The sequence below is a fragment of the Moschus berezovskii genome, chromosome 22, assembly GCF_049115385.1.
Source record: "Moschus berezovskii isolate FMDL1 chromosome 22, NW_MosBer_1.0, whole genome shotgun sequence".
Classification (NCBI taxonomy): Eukaryota; Metazoa; Chordata; class Mammalia; order Artiodactyla; family Moschidae; genus Moschus; species Moschus berezovskii.
The window spans coordinates 42,801-61,099 of record NC_142481.1 but is presented as its reverse complement, the minus strand read 5'-3'; the positions used below and the strand labels follow the sequence as shown (position 1 = coordinate 61,099).

The 18,299-nt window shown below is 52.3% G+C and overlaps 1 pseudogene; it reads left to right on the top strand.

The window, feature by feature from the left end:
- The first annotated feature begins 224 nt into the window (after nt 1-224).
- On the top strand, nt 225-1,438 carry LOC148774237 (casein kinase II subunit alpha' pseudogene; annotated as a pseudogene).
- Nucleotides 1,439-18,299: the final 16,861 nt, after the last annotated feature.

Below are 18,299 nucleotides of genomic sequence, written 5' to 3'. Positions count from 1 at the left end.
AGTGGCCCTTTTCCCGGCCGGCGGCTGCCGCTGCTGGTGCCGCCGACAGCGCCGCCGCCTCAGAGGCGCGAGCCGAGCGGAGGCCGCCGCGGAGCGCGAGCGCTGCCCGCCCCGCCGCCCCGCCGGCCGCTCCAGGGCCGGGCCGGCTCGGCCGGCGCCCCCCGCGCCCCCGCGGCCGCCCGCCGCCGCGCTCCTCCTCCTCTTCCGGCGGCCCGCGGCCTCCTCTGCCCGTCGCCCCGCGCCCCTCGCCGTGCCGCCACCCTCGGCGCCCCGCGGCGCCCCCCGGTCCCGCCCGCCATGCCCGGCCCGGCCGCGGGCAGCAGGGCCCGGGTCTACGCGGAGGTGAACAGCCTGAGGAGCCGCGAGTACTGGGACTATGAAGCTCACGTCCCGAGCTGGGGTAATCAAGATGATTACCAGCTGGTTCGGAAACTTGGTCGAGGAAAGTATAGTGAAGTATTTGAGGCTATTAACATCACCAACAATGAGAGAGTGGTGGTAAAAATTCTCAAGCCAGTGAAGAAAAAGAAGATAAAACGAGAGGTTAAGATTCTGGAGAACCTTCGTGGTGGAACAAATGTCATTAAGCTGATTGACACTGTGAAGGACCCTGTGTCAAAGACACCAGCGTTGGTATTTGAATATATCAATAATACAGATTTTAAGCAACTGTACCAGATCCTGACAGACTTTGATATCCGGTTTTATATGTATGAACTACTTAAAGCTCTGGATTACTGCCACAGCAAGGGAATCATGCACAGGGATGTGAAACCTCACAATGTCATGATAGATCACCAGCAGAAAAAGCTGCGACTGATAGACTGGGGTCTGGCAGAATTCTATCATCCTGCCCAGGAATACAATGTCCGAGTGGCCTCCAGGTACTTCAAGGGACCAGAGCTCCTTGTGGATTATCAGATGTATGATTATAGCTTGGATGGATATGTGGAGTTTGGGCTGTATGTTAGCGAGCATGATCTTTCGAAAGGAGCCCTTCTCTCATGGACAGGATAACTATGACCAGCTTGTTCGCATTGCCAAGGTTCTGGGTACAGATGAGCTGTATGGGTATCTGAAGAAGTACCACACAGACCTAGACCCGCACTTCAACGGTGTTCTGGGACAACATTCGCGGAAGCGCTGGGAAAATTTTATCCATAGTGAGAACAGACACCTCGTCAGCCCTGAGGCCCTAGATCTTCTGGACAAACTTCTGCGATACGACCATCAACAGAGACTGACTGCCAAAGAGGCGATGGAGCACCCATACGTCTACCCTGTGGTGAAGGAGCAGTCCCAGCCTTGTGCAGATAATGCTGTACTTTCCAGTGGTCTCACGGCGGCCCGATGAAGACTGGAAAGCGATGGGTAATGCGGCATTGATGCTTGCCAATAAAACCAACCAACCAAACACAAACCTTGAAGGAAAACTACAGTGTGATAAAAAGAAATTCTAGCATTCCTTCTAAATGCAAAGAAGAGTAAAGACCTAAAAGTCTGTCAAAAAGAAACTTCCCCAGCACTAGTCTACAGGGAGCTGCCATTGGGTAGCCTAACGATGCACATAGTTGAGAATCTGAGGGGGACTCTCCCTTTGGAATGCATGGGAGATGAGAGACTCGGAGTTGTTGTACATTTCCTTGATGTAACAGGAGACCACTGTTGAATTAACCTGTTGAAGTCAACAAGCTCTGAATATCTGACTTCCTATCTATTCCACTGCGGTCTGGGTTTCCTTTGGTGAGATTCAGGCTCAAGTTTTAGCAAAATGTCAGCAGTCTGAACTGACACACCAGCCTCATTTATGAAAAGGAGATATTAAAACAGTGACAGTATTTTTTTTTTTCTAAAAAAAAAAAAAAAAAAAAACAGAATACTGGAGTGGGTAGCCATTCCCTTCTCCAGGGGATCTTCCTAACCCAGAGATCAAACCCAGATCTCCCGCATTGCAGGTGGATTCTGTACCAGCTGAGCCACCAGGGAAGCCCAAGAATACTAAAGTGGGTAGCCTATCCCTTCTCCAGGACTTCTTCCCAACCCAAGAATTGAAACAGGGTCTCCTGCATTGCATGCAGATTATTTACCAGCTGAGCTACCAGGGAAACCCATAGCTATAAAACTAAACAAATCCTCCTGCTTTGGGGCAGTTTTTGAGGGCACGAGTTTTCTATGTCTGTTTTTGCCAGCAAAGCAGTAAAGCTATGCTTTTCTACTTCACCTGAAACTCTATCTCTGAAATTCGGTTTAGCACAGGTGTACAGAGGTGGTGTTTTGGGATCGGATTTTGTGCTCAGTGTGGGGCTGACTTGGGGATGGCCCCTGTGGGTCCTCTGACTTGATCAGAGGCTCCAAGATTTTCTCCATGCCAGCCTCTTTCAAGAGAGTGGAGGGTTGGAGAATGCCATGAGAGGGCAGATCACCTGGCATTCTTGCCTGGAAATGCTGAGACCGAGTCATACCCCATCTGGCAACTGGAACTCCAGGGCAGGAGCAGACAGCGAAGAGGGACTGCCCTAGCCATTGCCAAGGCCAGCTCTGCCTTGAGGACGATCCTCTCTTCATCCTGCTTGGACTGTTCCTAATGTCCTACTCTATGGAATTAATCTGGGAAACCAGGAAAGTAGCACGTGGGGTGTTGCTAGAACTCAGACAGTGTGATAACTCGCTGGCATGCACTCTGTGGTTCTGTTCTGTTCAGTTCAGTTGCTCAGTCGTGTTCGACTCTGCGACTCCATGAATTACAGCACGCCAGGCCTCCTTGTCCATCACCAACCTCCGGAGTTCACTAAAACTCATGTCCATCCAGTCGGTGATGCCATACAGCCATCTCATTCTCTGTTGTCCCCTTCTCCTCCTGCCCCCAATCCCTCCCAGCATCAGAGTCTTTTCCAGTGAGTCAACTCATCGCATGAGGTGGCCAAAGTATTGGAGTTTCAGCTTTAGCATCAGTCCTTCCAATGAACACCCAGGACTGATCTCCTTTAGAATGGACTGGTTGGATCTCCTTGCAGTCCAAGGGACTCTGAAGAGTCTTCTCCAGCACCACAGTTCAAAAGCATCAATTCTTCGGCGCTCAGCTTTCTTCACAATCCAACTCTCACATCCAAACATTACCACTGGAAAAACCATAGCCTTGACTAGACGGACATTTGTTGGCAAAGTAATGTCTCTGCTTTTTAATATACTATCTAGATTGATCATAACTTTCCTTCCAAGGAGTAAACGTCTTTTAATTTCATGGCTGCAGTCAGCATCTACAGTGATTTTGGAGCCCCCCAAAATAAAGTCTGACACTGTTTCTACTGTTTCCACATCTATTTCCCATGAAGTGATGGGACCAGATGCCATGATCTTTGTTTTCTGAATGTTGAGCTTTAAGCCAACTTTTCCCCTCTCCTCTTTCACTTTCATCAAGAGGCGTTTTAGTTCCTGTTCACTTTCTTCCATAAGGGTGGTGTCATCTGCATATCTGAGGTATTGATATTTCTCCTGGCAATCTTGATTCCAGCTTGTGCCTCCTCCAGCCCAGCGTTCCTCATGATGTACTCTGCATATAAGTATGCACTTTGCTGGAGCAGCTGTGAAGAGATATCCCACGACCAAGGTAAGAGAAACCCAAATAAGACGGTAGGTATTGCGAGGGGGGCATCAGAGGGCAGACACACTGTGGTTCTGTAAACTTAGGGTAATCTTGGTTCCCATTTTGGTGTTTGTTAATTCCAGGAAATCTCATCTGGAAGGTGCTTCTGAATTGCTTTGAAGTGATAGTGATCTGTATTTGTGTTTGAAATAACTTCACTCTGTTTGTGTAGGTATTGTATGGCTTATTTAACAGTTCTTTTAGAGTCAGGCCCTAGTGAGGACCAGAGACAGAGTTGACTGAGGATTAGAGTCACGTCGAAGTGAGGCCGAGTCAGGTTCGCAGTGGGGCCCAAATCTGGATGGAGAGTAAAGTAAGTCAGGATATAGTGAGACCAGTGTCAGCACAAAGTGAGAAGCAGTGTCAGGAATTTCATGGAAAAGTGTCAGGATATAGAACCAGGATCGAAGTGTAATCAGGTCCAGAGTAAGGGCATGCTGCTGCTGCTGCTAAGTCACTTCAGTCGTGTCCGACTCTGTGTGACCCCATAGACGGAAGCCCATGAGGCTCCCCTGTCCCTGGGATTCTCCAGGCAAGAACCCTGGAGTGGGTTGCCATTTCCTTCTCCAATGTGTGAAAAGTGAAAGTGAAGTCGCTCAGTTGTGTCCGACCCTTAGGGACCCCTCGGACTGCAGCCTACCAGCCTCCTCCATCCAAGGGATTTTCTAGGCAATAGTATAGTGAGGACCAGAGTCAGGCGGTAGTGAGGTCCAGAGACGTGCCATAGTGAGGACCGACGTCAGGGAGTAGTGACCCAGGTTCAGGAAGTAGTGAGGAGCAACCGCGGGTCAATGAGAGGACCTGGGCCGGCAACCGCGGAGGGAACCTGGCTGGAGGTGGTGGTCCCCGGAGAGGACCCTCAGGGGAGCGGTCAAGCAGACCTGGGGTGGGGAGTCGTAAGTGGAGGAGTGGCAGCGCACGGGGTCTGTGGAGAGGACCTGATGGGGGCCGTCTCAGGGCACAGAGAGAGGAAAGAAGTCATGGCGGGCCACAGGCAGTGTCAGGCCTAGAGAGGAAGACGTCAGGGAGCGGCGAGAGGCGGTGTCAAGTCCTAGAGAGGAAGACCTCGGGGAGCCGAGAGAGGTGGCGTCAGGTCCTAGAGAGGAAAGACAGCCGGGAACCGTGTTAGGGTTAGGGTTTTAGGGTTAGGTTTGGGTTAGGGTTAGGGATAGGGTTAGATGAGTTAGGGTTAGGGTTCCCGACATGGCTCCTGGCCCTCTCAGACACACTCCGGCAGCCCCCTCACCCATGAGCAGGACTGCGCTGACCTAGGAATGTGTTTGTAAGGCTCGCAGAGTGCAGGCCGACATCCAGCACTGACTCGGGAAATGAGTTCCTTGGAGCAGGCCTCGCCGGTGTGGTCCCTGAGGAGCCACACACTAGGACGATAGAGGCCCCAGCCTCCTGGTGGCTGAGAGTCATCCCAGGCTGGGTACGCTGGCTGGGAAGTTATTTTGCAGTGGCAATGGCCCCTAGGGCCCCGTGCCCAGGCAGGGCTGCCGCACTCTTAGGGAACGTCCAGGCGACCTCCAAACGGCTCTTCCATCACGTTTGCTCTGCAGGAGAGTGCTCGCGAGCCTAGGCCTGTCTGCATGGAGATTGGCTGCTACGGGCAGAACACCGTGAAGGCCCACCTGGCTGGCAGAGTGCAGGCCGACTCCCGGCCCTTACTCGGGAATTGATGCCCTGGGGACAGGCCTGGAGGTCTGGCATCTGAGGAGCTAAACACTGGCTGTGCGCTCAGTTCAGTTCAGTTCAGTGGCTCAGTCGTGTCCGACTCTTTGTGATGCCATGAATCACAGCACGCCAGGCCTCCCTGTCCATCACCAACTTCCGGAGTTCACTCAAACTCATGTCCATCCAGTCGGTGATGCCATCCAGCCATCTCATTCTCTGTCATCCCCTCTCCTCCCTCCCTCAATCCCTCCTAGCAGAGTCTTTTCCAGTAGGTCAACTCTTGGCATGAGGTGGCCAAAGTATTGGAGTTTCAGCTTTAGCCTCAGTCCTTCCAATGAACGCCCACGACTGATCTCCTTTAGAATGGACTGGTTGAATCTCCTTGCAGTCCAAGGGACTCTCTAGAGTCTTCTCTAACACCGCAGTTCAAAAGCATCAATTCTTTGGCGCTCAGCTTTCTTCACAATCCAACTCTCACATCCATACATGACCACAGGAAAAACTATTGCCTTGACTAGATGGACCTTTGTTGGCAAAGTAATGTCTCTGCTTTTTATTATGCTATCTAAATTGATCATAACTTTCCTTCCAAGGAGTAAGCGTCTTTTAACTTCATGGCTGCAATCAGCATCCGCAGTGATTTTGGAGCCTCAAAATAAGGTCGGACACTGTTTCCACTGTTTCTCCATCTATTTCCCGTGAGGTGATGGGACCAGATACCTTGATCTTAGTTTTCTGAATGTTGAGCTTTAAGCCAACTTTTCCCCTCTCCTCTTTCACTTTCATCAGGAGGCTTTTTAGTTCCTGTTCACTTTCTGCCATAAGGGTGGTGTCATCTGCATATCTGAGGTTATTGATATTTCTCCCAGCAATCTTGATTCCAGCTTGTGCTTCTTCCAGCCCAGCATTCCTTATGATGTACTCTGCATATAAGCTAAATAATCAGGGTGACAATACACAGCCTTGACATACTCCTTTTCCTATTTGGAACCAGTCTGTTGTTCCATGTCCAGTTGAAACTGTTGCTTCCTGACCAGCATACAGCTTTCTCAAAAGGCAGGTCAGGTGGTCTGGTATTCCCATCTCTTTCAGAATTTTCCACAGTTTATTTTGATCCACACAGTCAAAGACTTTGGCATAGTCAATAAAGCAGAAATAGATGTTTTTCTGGAACTCTCTTGCTTTTTCCGTGATCCAGCAGATGTTGGCAATTTGATCTCTGGTTCCCCTGCCTTTTCTAAAACCAGCTTGAACATCTGGAAGTTCTCCATTCACGTATTGCTGAAACCTGGCTTGGAGAATTTTGAGCATGACTTTACTAGTGTGTGAGATGAGTGCAATTGTGCAGTAGTTTGAGCATTCTTTGGCATTGCCTTTCTTTGTGATTGGAATGAAAACTGACCTTTTCCAGTCCTGTGGCCACTGCTGAGTTTTCCAAATTTGCTGGCTTATTGAGTGCAGCATTTTCACAGCATCATCTTTCAGGATTTGAAATAGCTCCACTGGAATTCCATCACCTCCACTAGCGCTGTTCGTAGTGATGCTTTTTAAGGCCCACTTGACTTCACATTCCAGGATGTCTGGCTCTAGGTGAGTGATCACACCATCGTGATTATCTTGGTCCTGAAGATCTTTTTTGTACAGTTCTTCTGTGTATTCTTGCCACCTCTTCTTAATATCTTCTGCTTCTGTTAGGTCCATACCATTTCTGTCCTTTATCGAGCCCATCTTTGCATGAAATGTTCCCTTGGAATCTCTAATTTTCTTGAAGAGATCTCTTGTTTTTCCTATTCTATTGTTTTCCTCTATTTCTTTGCATTGATAAATGAAGAAGGCTTTCTTATCTCTCCTTGCTATTCTTTGGAACTCTGCATTCAGATGCTTATATCTTTCCTTTTCTCCTTTGCTTTTCACTTCTCTTCTTTTCACAGCTATTTGTATGGCCTCCTCAGACAGCCATTGTGTTTTTTTGCATTTCTTTTCCATGGGAATGGTCTTGATCCCCGTCTCCTGTACAATGTCACGAACCTCCGTCCATAGTTCATCAGGCACGCTATCTATCAGCTCTAGTCCCTTAAATCTATTTCTCACTTCCACTATATGATCATAAGGGATTTGATTTAGGTCATATCTGAATGGTCTAGTGGTTTTCCCTATTTTCTTCAATTTAAGTCTGAATTTGGCAATAAGGAGTTCATGATCTGAGCCACAGGCAGCTTCTGGCCTTTTTTTTTTTGCTCACTGTATAGAGCTTCTCCATCTTTGGCTGTAAAGAATATAATCAATTTGATTTCGGTGTTGACCATCTGGTGATGTCCATGTGTAGAGTCTTCTCTTGTGTTGTTGAAAGAGGGTGTTTGCTATGACCAGTGCGTTCTCTTGGGAAGACTCTACTAGCCTTTGCACTGCTTCATTCCGTGCTCCAAGGTCAAAGTTGCCTGTTACTCCAGGTGTTTCTTGACTTCCTACTTTTGCATTCCAATCCCCTATAATGAAAAGGACATCTTTTTTGGGTGTTAGTTCTAAAAGGTCTTGTAGGTCTTCATAGAACCGTTCAACTTTGGCTTCTTCAGTATTACTGGTTGGGGCATAGGCTTTAATTACTGTAATAGTGAATGGTTTGCCTTGGAAACGAACAGAGATCATTCTGTCGTTTTTGAGATTGCATCCAAGTACTGCATTTCGGACTCTTTTGTTGACCATGATGGCTACTCCATGTCTTCTAAGGGATTCCTGCCCACCGTGGTAGATATAATGGTCATCTGAGTTAAATTCACCCATTCCAGTCCATTTTAGTTCATTGATTCCTCGAATGTCGACGTTCACTCTTGCCATCTCCTGTTTGACCACTTCCAATTTGCCTTGATTCATGGACCTAACATTCCAGGTTCCTATGCAATATTGCTCTTTACAGCATTGGACCTTGCTTCTATCCCCAGTCACATCCACAACTGGGCATTATTTTTTCTTCGGCTCCATCCCATCATTCTTTATGGATTTATTTCTCCACTGAATTCCAGTAGCATATTGGGAACCCACCAACCTGGGGAGTTCTTCATTCAGTACCCTATTATTTTGCCTTTACATACTGTTCATGGGGTTAGGGTCAGGGTCAGGGTCAGGGTCAGTGCGCCCGTGCGAGCCCCAACGTCCCCCCGCACCCCACTCCGTCCGCCGACCTGGCCCCGTCCATCCCGTGGCCACCGGCTCGTGCTCCCAGGCCCAACTCGGCCTCCTAAGGGAAATTAGTCCTGAATATTCATTGGAAGGACTGATGTTAAAGCTGAAACTCCAATACTTTGGCCTCCTGATGTGACGAACTAACTCATTTGAAAAGACCCTGATGCTTGAAAAGATTGAAGGTGGGAGGAGAAGAGGACGACAGAAGATGAGATGGTTGGATGGCATCACTGACTCAGTGGATATGAGTTTGAGTAAACATCAGGAGTTGGTGATGGACAGGAGGCCTGGCGTGCTGCAGTCCATGGGGTTGCAAAGAGTTGGACATGACTGAGCGACTGAATTGAACTGAAGGGCATAACATAAACTGATTAAAGTCAAATGGGTCTAAGATGACAGACAAATCAGTTTCAGCTAAACCTTGATCCTTAATCTGCAAGCTAAATGACTCCGGTCCGCTGACCTTCCTTTGTTCTATGTTCATGGGGTTTTCCCTTCTTTGTCTTTTGGCCACCACCATTCTGGACTCCTTTTCCCTATTCTAACTACCTAACAGGTCAGGACTGCTCAGAGGCACTGCCATGTGCCAGGTGCTGCCTGGGTGTTCGGGCCACAGCAGCAAGCACACAGGGAAAGGCTTCGGTCCTTGGGAGCCTGCTTTCTGCCGCGGAAGATGTCACAGACAGTGGGCAGGCTCAGGCAGGAGGCGGGAGGTGGGTCAGGAGGGAGACAGGCCGGGCGAGATGAGAGGAGTGGGCAGGGTGCGCTGGGGGCGCTGCGGGCGTGGGGGCAGGCCCGGGGGTGCTGCGTGGCCTTCACATGCCTTGACCTGTCCGGGTCTTGGTTTCCTCATCTGAGAAACAGGGGAGGACACGCTGGCTCCCCAGGGCGCCGCGTGGCCTCTGGACGCCTTTCCATGGCTGGCTGCCTTGGGCACAGACGAGCCCACTGGGCTGACTGTGGGATCCTGTGGCCTCTGGACGCCTCTCCATGGCCGGCTGCCTTGGGCACAGACAAGCCCACTGGGCTGACTGTGGGATCCTGTGGCCCCGTGCTTTTCCCCCAGGTGGTGTCTGTCACTCCCAGGCTGTGGTTTGTGGGTAAATTTGAGACTCTTGCGTTTAAAAGTAATTTCTAATTCCCAGGAAGCCTTCAGGGGATTGGCGTTTTATCTTGAAACACATAACAAAGCCTGGTGCGCAGATCTGCTGACTTTCCTTTCGTGTTCATTGGTGCGTTGGGGGTGTTTTCCAATGCACGAGGCTCCTTCCTGCCTGGCTCCCTGAGTTTTTTTCCAAGCCGCTCTCCCCAGGCCCCCCCAGAGCCCCCTGCCCTGCTCCCCCTTGGATCCCTGCTGCCTGAAGTCCCCGCCCCCTCCAGGAGGCCGCCTGTGCCCTCACCCTTCCACCTCTGCCCGGGGACACCTGCCTCTCGCCATTGCTGTTGTTGTTTAGTCACTAAGTTTTGTCCGACTCTGCAACACCGTGGACTGTAGCCTGCCAGGTTCCTCTGTCCATGGGATTCTTCAGGCAATAATACTGGTGTGGGTTGCCATTTCCTCCTGCAGGGGGTCTGCCCAAACCAGGGACTGGACATGTGTCTCTGGCTTGGTGGGTGAATTCTTTAACTTCTGACCCACCAGGGAAGCCCTCCCCTCACTGAGCACTGTTCAGAGAGCCCCCCGCACCGCGCTGCCCTCCCAGCCATCTCAGGCGGGCTGAGCCCCACTGCCTGTCTCCCGGCCTGCGCCCACGGGGCTGTAGGCACTGTCTCTCCCCAGAAGGTTATCTCTTTGAGGGGAGCGACTTTTGCTTCTTTTGCTCTTTGCCGCACTCCCAGCATGCCTAGTGGTGGTAAACACTCAGTAGTGACTCTTTCTTAAGAGATGGAAGGAGTCACTCGCCCTGAACACCTGCCCAGGCTGGGGTCCACCCCAGGGGGATATTCCAAGGCCCCGTGGCTGGTTCCAGCTCTGGCACTGGCTCAGACCTGGGGCTGGGGTGGGTGAGAACTGGCTGGGCCAGAGCTTCCTGCACCCCCAGGCCAGCTCCCCACACCCTCCCTGGGGGGCCTCCTCTTCCTGCCGGCTGCACCTGCGGTCCTCCCTAAGCTGTGATGGGCCCCGCGGGGCTCCTGACCCCGAGTCTCGTCTCCTGAGGTTCGAGGGGTGGTCCTCCAGCTCGGCTGGGTGACAGGTGCCTGAGCTCTGGGCCCACCTACACTCGGGAGGAAAGAGCCTGCCTTCGTGAGCAGCTCCCGGGGTGCCAGACCAAGGGCGGGCAGAAGGGCGGCCTCAGGACAGACAGCGACCAGCACAGGCCTCACGGGGCTTTGCCCCCTGTTTTCCCATCACCTCCAGGTCACCAGCAAATTCAGCCAAACTTGCAGAGAAGCAGATGCTCCACTGGTCCCCCATCCTCTGGGAAGACTCAAGCGTGCTGCCATAAACAGCAGTGGGCACCGGGTGCTGGGAACTTGTGAGATGCTCACCTTTTCAGTTCAGCTCAGTTCAGTCGCTCAGTCGTGTCTGACTCTTTGAGACCCCATGCAGCACGCCAGGCCTCCCTGTCCATCGCCAACTCCCGGAGTTTACTCAAACTCATGTCCATAGAGTCGGTGATGCCATCCAACCATCTCATCCTCTGTCGTCCCCTTCTCCTGCCTTCAATCTTTCCCAGCATCAGGGACTTTTCCAATGAGTCAATTCTTCGCAACAGGTGGCCAAAGTATTGGAATTTCAGCTTCAGCATCAGTCCTTCCAAAGAATATTCAGGACTGATTTCCTTTAGGTTGGACTGGTTGGATTTCCTTGCAGTCCAAGGGACTCTCAAGAGTCTTCTCCAATGCTACAGTTCAAAAGCATCAATTCTTTGGTGCTCAGCTTTCTTTATAGTCCAACTCTCACATCCATACATGACTACTGGGAAAACTATAGCCTTGACTAGACGGACCTTTGTTGGCAAAGTGATGTCTCTGATTTTTAATATGCTGCCTAGGTTGGTCATAACTTTTCTTTCAAGGTGTAAACGTCTTTTAATTTCATGGCTGCAGTCACCATCTGCAGTGATTTTAGAGCACAAAAAAATAAAGTCTGTCACTGTTTCCACTGTTTCCCTATCTATTTGCCAGGAAGTGATGGGACCGGCTGCCGTGATCTTAGTTTTCTGAATGTTGAGTTTTAGGCCAACTTTTTACTCTCCTCTTTTACTTTCATCAAGAGGCTCTTTAATTTTTCTTCACTTTCTTCCATAAGGGTGGTGTTATCTGCATATCTGAGGTTATTGATATTTCTCCCGGCAATCTTGATTCCAGCTTGTACTTCCTCCAGCCCAGCATTTCTCATAATGTACTCTGCATATAAGTTAAATAAGCATGGTGACAATATACAGCCTTGATGTACTCCTTTCCTGATTTGGAACCAGTCTGTTGTTCCATGTCCAGTTCTAACTGTTGCTTCTTGACCTGTGCACAGACTTATCAAGAGGCAGGTCAGGTGGTCTGTTATTCCCATCTCTTTAACAATTTTCCAGAGTTTGTTGTGGTCCACACAGTCAAAGCCTATGGTGTAGTCAATAAAGCAGAAGTAGATGTTTTTCTGGAACTCTCTTGCTTTTTTGATGATCCAACGGATGTTGACAATTTGATCTCTGGTTCCTCTGCCCTTTCTAAATCCAGCTTGAACATCTGGAATTTCACAGTTCACCTTCTTTCACATTACTTTAAAAGTTATTTACGGCTTCCCTGGTGGCTCAGTGGTTAAGACTCTGCCTGCCAATGGAGGGGACATGGGCTCCATACCTGATCCAGGAAGATCCCACATGGAGCGGGGCACCTAGACTCGTGCACCCCTACTGAGCCTGTGCTCCACAACCAGAGAAGCCACTGCAATGAGAGGCCTGTGCACCCCAACTCGAGAGGAGCCCCTGTTCTCCGGAGGCAGAGCAAGCCCGTAGGCAGCAACAAAGACCCAGCACAAGAAATAAATATATAAAAAATTTTTTAAAGAAGCTCAAACTCCAATACTTTGGCCACCTGATGCGAAGAACTGACTCATTTGAAACGACCCGGATGCTGGGAAAGATTGAAGGCAAGAGAAGGGGACGACAGAGGATGAGATGGTTGGATGGCATCACTGACTCGATGTACATGAGTTTGAGCAAGCTCCAGATGTTGATGACGGACAGGGAGGCCTGGCGTAATGCAGTCCATGGGGTCGCAGAGAGTCGGACATGACTGAGCGACTGAACTGAATTGCACATTTATGTGAAGTGACTGGCTGGACCCCCGTCTCCACAGGTGCAGGGCTCACTGCCGTGTCCTCAGCTCTGCTTTGCTAGTAACTGGCGTGAGGAGGGCCGTTCTGTCACACAAGCTACATCGCAAATCCCGGCAATTATTTTGCCCACAAATCTTCCATTTGAGCAGGTGTGGAGGGGGCAGTCTACTTCTGCACCACTTGGAATCCGCTGGTGATTTGCAGCCTGGGGCCTGAAATTATCTGAAAGTTTGGTGACTCATGCCTGGGAAGGATGCAGCCTCCAGGCTGAGGCTTCAGCTGGGGTTACCATCCAGGACACCCACGTGCAGCCTCCCCACGTGGCCAGGGCTTCCTCAGAACGAGGAAACTGGCTCTCGAGTAGACAGTCCAGGAAAGAGAGCCAGGAGGAGGCCCTCTGTCTGTCGTGACCTAGTCTGGAGAGTCACTCAACCTGACCCCCACGCCTGCTGTTTGCCAGGGCATCCTGAACACCCGCCGAGGTCCGAGGGGTGTCCTGGTGGAGAGCAGCGGGCTTCTGGAAGACCATTCAGGACTGGACGTGCTGCTCTGGCCATTTCTGGAAAATACTATGTGTCATAAGGGGCTGCAAATACCTTCAATGTCCTAGGAGAAAAATTACTCCTACCTAGAATTCTGTGGGAGAAGGACATGGCAACCCACTCCAGTACTCTTGCCTGGAAAATCCCAGGGACAGAGGAGCCTGGTGGGCTGCCGTCTGTGGGGTCGCACAGAGTTGGACACAACTGAAGCGACTTAGCAGTAGTAGTAGCAGAATTCTGTACCCTGCCAACCTGTCAGTCAGTCAGGTGATTGAAAGTGCAAGCTCTTGAAAGTTCACTCCTGTGAGGGTCTCAGAAAGCCGCTAAAAGAACACTCTACCAAAACAAGGGAGGAGAGCAAGGGTGCAGAAGACACTGTCCTGCAGGGAAGAAGGAAGGCAAGTCCTGAGGTGACGACTAACCGGGAGGCCACGAGATCAGCCAGACGACGTCACTCCTGTGACGGCCTCAGAAAGCCTCTAAAAGAACACTCCACCAAAACAGGGGAGGAGAGCGAGGATGCAGAAGACACTGTCCTGCAGGGAAGAAGGAAGGCAAGTCCTGAGGTGACGACTAACCGGGAGGCCAAGAGATCAGCCAGACGAAGTAAGGGCAGGAGGGTGTGGTGTCCCAGAGGCATCTGTGCAGGAAAACATGCACTCGGAAGGCGCTGACATAGCAGCCTGTGCGTCTGTCACTAGGAAGTGATATTTAGAACCGCTGTAGTGATGAGTGATCACACACAGAATGAAACAGATGACAAGGATTGATTGAATAAAACGGAGCCGGGAAACAGGGTATGTACAGACCCTTCATATGTGGCCATGGTCAAAGTGCAGATAGAGGAATCATAGACCTTAGCATTTGGCAGGAATCCATTAGCCAAACAGGGGAAGAGTGAAGCTGAGCCTCTGACATACCACAGACACACACAAATAGTTTCCAGGAGGATTAAAGACAAAAACGTGGAAGGCATCTCTGTAAAGTCTTTAGAAAATGGAGATATTTGTCACACACATAACTGACCAGGGATGGTTGTGTGGTGTTTTAATTGCTAAGTTGTGTTGGACTCTTTGGGACCCCATGGACTGTAGCCACCAGGCTTCTCTGTTCATGGGATTTTCCAGGCAAGAATACTGGAGTGGGTTGCCATGCCCTCCTCCAGGGGATCTTCCTCACCCAGAGTTAGAAACCGAGTCTCCTACATTGGCAGATGGATTCTTCACCACTGAGCCACCTGGGAAGCCCAAGGTTTGATGCTGTTGGTTTCAGAAGTGCTCACACGGTAAAGCGTCTGCCCACAATGTGGCAGGCCTGGGTTCGATCCCTGGGTCACAAAGAGCCTCTGGAGAAGGAAATGGCGACCTACTCCAGTACCCTTGCCTGGAAAATCTCATGGACCGAGGAGCCTGGTAGGCTACAGTCCATGGGGTCGCAGAGTTTGACACGACTAAGTGACTTCACTCACTTTTCACTAAAGGGCCCAGCAGAGTTGGGGTAAAAACACCTTGGGTTAGAGTTTGGGGAGGAAGGGGTTTATTCAAACTGTGTTTCTGAAACAGGATTCTGAATAAATGAGGATTCCGGTGGAACCGGGGCTGGGGCAGGGCTGCAGGTTTCCCGACCAGGTGTAAATCATCAGGCAGGTTGGAGGGGGAGGGTGTTTGCCTGTGGGCACAGGGGCCGCATAGACTTTGATGTCCACAACCCCGTCCCCCTACCCCCGCCCCTCGCGGCGGTCTGCAGCAGTTCAGGAAGGGGCCCTGGGGTCCCCAGCAGGACTCAGTGCCCGGAGGTGGCTGCGGGCTCGTCTGCGGGCGCGCAGAACAGCGACCCGGACTCTGCCGCGCGCTCGCCCGGCCACAAGGTCGTCGTTTGCGCCTGACGTCCTGGGCCCTCCGGGTAGTTTGTTTACCGTCCTGCGTCACCGGGAAACGTCCGCCGCGGCCAGGGACAAAAGGTTCTTCCCTGGTGAGTCCCGCCGGACAGAGGGCGTTCGGGGGCGGCGCGCACACCGCCTTCGGTCGCCGTCAGGTGACCGGTCGGACAGCGCGCAGCCGCCGCTCTGCCCGCCTGCCCCAGCGTCCTCTAGTCCCGGGAACAAATCTGATCCCGGGAGCGATGACAGACCCCCCCCCCATGACAGCGGGAACGACATGCCAACCCTCCCTGACCTGGCAGGCAGTTCCCACCCGCCCCCGCCCCCGCCCCCAGCCCGTGGGCCTCCCCCTCCCCCCACTGCCTTCACCACCGCGCAGTCTGCACCGCAGCCGCGCAGGGTCACTCCCATTCCCTAGGCTCCGCAGCGTCCCTGCTCCCCCAGGGCCCTCCCAGGACTCTGTTTAGACCCTAGGCATCCTAGAACCCGGCCCAGACTCCTACCCTGGGCTCTAACACTTTGCCTATAGCTCTCTGAACACATTCTCCTGCAGCCAAATGTGGATGCCAAAAGCCGCCCTGTTTTCTCTCCAGGCGCCAATCAAATTACCTGCCCATTGGCGCTGTCAGGCAAGCAATCCGATGACAGTGAGAGAAAGAGCAGGTCAGGCCCAAGCACTGCCTGGACAGGTGAGGGCTCTGAGGTGGGAGGAGACTGAGGGGCAGGTGGAATGCTTCATACTCCCTTCCAGGGCCTGGTGGCCTCCCTGGATGGGCCCACAGTAGTGTGGACCACAGCAGGACTGGAGCCAGGTGGTCCCGTGTGGCAGGCCGGTGAGGTGGAAGCCGTGCACAGGGTCCGTATGGCCCACGAGAGCCCTGGCTCACCGCTAGGCAGACTTTCTCCACGTCCTGCAACCTCTGAACCTGAAAGGAGAAAGGGAAATCCAGATGCAAGTGGCCGGGGCAGGCAGGCATCTGAGCGCTGCGGCGCCCGTCCAGCCCCAGTGGGAGTTGCCGAGAGCGCCCCCTGCCGGCGGCGGGGCCGCCCCTTCCCGCGTCCACTGTCAGCCTCCAGGCTCCTGGGGCAGCCACGGAGGCGTCCCACGTGGTCCACGTCCGTTCTGCAGGAGAGGATCGGCACCCGGGGGAGGGGTTCTAAACTTACACGGGCCCAGACATAGGGCCCCTGAGGCCGAGAAGCACAGGGAGGGACCCTGCCTGGCTGAGAACGCACAGCGTCCATCCCCAGCTGCAGACCCCATAACCTGGCCCTCCCCAGCCGCCTGGGCACCGTGTCTCCCCAGGCAGGGGCGGTGGCTGGGGTGGAGGAGGCACAGGGGTGGTCATGCACTGGGCTGTGCAGTCAGACTGCCCAGGTTTGAGTCCCAGTTCTGCCTCTTATGGTCTGTGGTCGTGGGCAAACACCTTCCTGTCTGTCAGCTTCCTTGTGGAGATGACGACCACCCTGCTGGGGTGCCCTGCAGACCTCCAGTCAGAACACCCCTCCGACCACACTATGACGCAGGACACCCCCCTGGCCACACTGTGACCCAGGACACCCCTCCAGCCACGCTATGACACAGGATACCCCTCCAGCCACACTATGACGGAGGCAGACTGGCATCCTGAGCTAGGTACTGGGTTCTGTGCTATCACACAGCATCTCTCCCAGGTGTTCTTATGTCCCACTTTTTAGTTGGAGAAACAGACCCAGAGCACTAAAGTAAATTGTCCGATGTCACACAGCCAGAGAGGGTCAGCATGGACCCAACCCGGCCTGATGCCACAGCCTGTCCCCTTGGCCACCAAGGTCTCCTGTCTCTGAGCAGTGGGTGGGGGTCAGGCTCTCATCTGGAAAACAGAAGCCCTGGGAGTTCCAGGAAAGAAAGTTGAATATAGGAAATTTGTTACACATGTGAGGGAAGTAACTAGATGCCGAAATGGGAATGAATAGTGGGGCCATGGGAAATTAGCCAGGGCTCCTGGCCAGGCTGGAACCACGCAGGCCTGCCTAGGAGGCCACAGCTGAGGAGCCCTTGAAAGCAGAGGGAGGGGACAGATGCTCTGGCTCCAGTATGTCCCCGCCCTCCAGCCTCTCCCCCCACAGACCCCTCCGGCATCCAGAGGAGCCAGGGCCAGGCAGTGTTGGCGGAAGGACCTGGAGGATGTGGGCCGTGACGGGACAGAGCAGCCGGATGCCCTGTTCCAGGGGTGTCTCCCAAGAGGTCAGCCCCGAACTGAGTCTTGAGAACTGTAGTGAAACCAAGCAGGACCCTCTGGGGCCTTCCTGGGACAGACCTCCCCACTCATGTCATCCACCTGCCTCTTGTCTGTAGAAAAACGTTAGCCAAAGAATAAATGTGATCAGAGAAATGAGAAAACACAGAGAGAAAGGAAAACAGTCAAGTGAGACAAAATAATAAGAGGTTAGTCTTGCCTAGAAAATCCCATGGACAGAGGAGCCTGGTAGGCTGCAGTCCATGGGGTCGCTACAAGTCAGACACGACTGAGCGACTTCACTTTCACACATTGGAGAAGGAAATGGCAACCCACTCCAGTGTTCTTGCCTGGAGAATCCTAGGGACGGGGGAACCTGGTGCGCTGCCGTCTATGTGGTCACACAGAGTCGGATACGACTGAAGTGACTTATCAGCAGCAGCAGTCATTAAACTAAGCGCAGCACAAAGTCAGGGACCTTTAGATCTTCCTCAGGAACTGTAGATAATATTTTGAGCCCCACCCCTTGAGCTGTTTTGCAGACACTGAAACCCCTGCCCGATGGGAGAACTTAACTGTGTGCTGCCCACAAGATATGGACCCCAGACCGGATGGAACCAGAAGGTTGGTGATGCTGACCCCTGGTTGCCTCACAGTCGGAAGAATGTCCACGCACTGATCATGGCCCCTGTAACCCTCTGCCCTGGCCTAGCTCTCTCCTACGTGATCTCCAAGCAAAACCCAGGGAGTGAGGAGTTGAGTCTTTTGGACATAAGTCCACCTTCTACCCAAGACTGCAGTTTCCCCAATAAAACCATCTTTCCTGTTACCTAACACTTGTCTCTCAGTATTGATTTCTTGATCGACCTGCGGCTGAACCTGA